Source organism: Amblyomma mixtum, chromosome 2, assembly GCF_055824585.1.
Source record: "Amblyomma mixtum isolate Tamu chromosome 2, ASM5582458v1, whole genome shotgun sequence".
NCBI lineage: Eukaryota > Metazoa > Arthropoda > Arachnida > Ixodida > Ixodidae > Amblyomma > Amblyomma mixtum.
In genome coordinates this window covers 94,204,851-94,206,256 of record NC_143013.1, presented here as the reverse complement: position 1 = coordinate 94,206,256, position 1,406 = coordinate 94,204,851, and positions in this window count along the sequence as shown.

Genomic DNA, 1,406 nt, shown 5'->3' with positions numbered 1-1,406 from the left:
GCGCCTTTGTTCATTCCAAGGGAACGCCGACTGCGCTCGGAGCGAGTGGACGCACCTTATATGCGGTCCGCGATTTTCCGACGATTTCATCATTTTCCGGCTATTTACAGCCACCAATTTTTCACAGGACGGCTCGCCACCCATCCGGCGTCACCTGTGGGACTTTTAACCACTTTCAGGCGAGTGCCTTCACCTTTACGGCCGATTTGCGGCCACGCCCGACCGCCGGAGCTAGGCCTAACGGCTCAGCACGCCTAGTGCGTGCTCTGCTCCCAGCTGCGGCGGCGACGCCCGCTTCGCCTCGACGGCGCTTCCCTGCATTTCAACATGCAGTACACAGTCACCGGCACGGATGTTACCGCCGCGGAGCTGGCCGATGGCACTTGGACGGCGCTCGAAATGCAACGCCGCTACAGACGCCCGCCACCACCGGCAACGCCGCCGGCCACCACCCAAACGCCCGCAGCCACCACTGGCCTGTCAGACCAACGACCCCGCGGCCGTCCACCTCCGCCGACTAAACGACGACCACTTCCTCGCCTGCCTTCAGAGGACTACAAAATCGTCTTCCGACCTCAAGGTACCGTCGACCTCAACGCAGTCGGCCCGGCCAAATTGGCGATGGCCATCTACAACGCCGCCAAGATCGACGGCCGCCTTACAATAACCGCCGACCAAGTCCGCGTCCATCCTACAAACAACACTGTTACCATCAGCACACCGGACAAAAAACGGGCGTTCCTGTATGTTAAAATACAAAGTTTAACCATTGACTCCAACGCCATCCTGGTAGCCACGTATGCTCCAGCCCCCGATGACTCCGTGCGAGGAATAATCTACAGAGCCTACAGTCACGAGACCGACGCTGAGATCCTCGCTGAGCTCCAAGCTCGAAACCCCGATCTCCCCGTAGTCGCCGCACGCCGCATGGGCCGCACACGACATTTCGTGGTGACTATCGCTAATGCCAAGCTACCCCGCTACGTGAGGTACCTCGGCTTCACTTTTGAGGTGTTCCCCTACAAAAGCCGTCCGGAGGCATGCTTCAACTGCCGGAAGCTAGGCCACAGGGCGGATGTGTGCCCCCACCCGCGACAACCAACCTGCCGACGCTGTGGCGCAGCCCATGACCCTCCTCCAGCTGGCCAACCGCCCACGTGCCAAGCCTCATGCATCGTCTGCAAAGGTGCCCACCCTACAGGCAGCAGAAGCTGCAAATACCGGTTCACGTCCTCCACTCGGCCCAAGTCTTCCCCATCGGCCACTGACGCCGATACCGGCTCCAACTCGACGAACCCCGGACGGCAGTCCCGGTCCCGAGACCGCAACCGCGGCGACCACAACCTACTGCGGGACGACTCCTTCCCCCCGCTCGGCAGCGACAGCCCTTCCAGCCGCACTCGCAG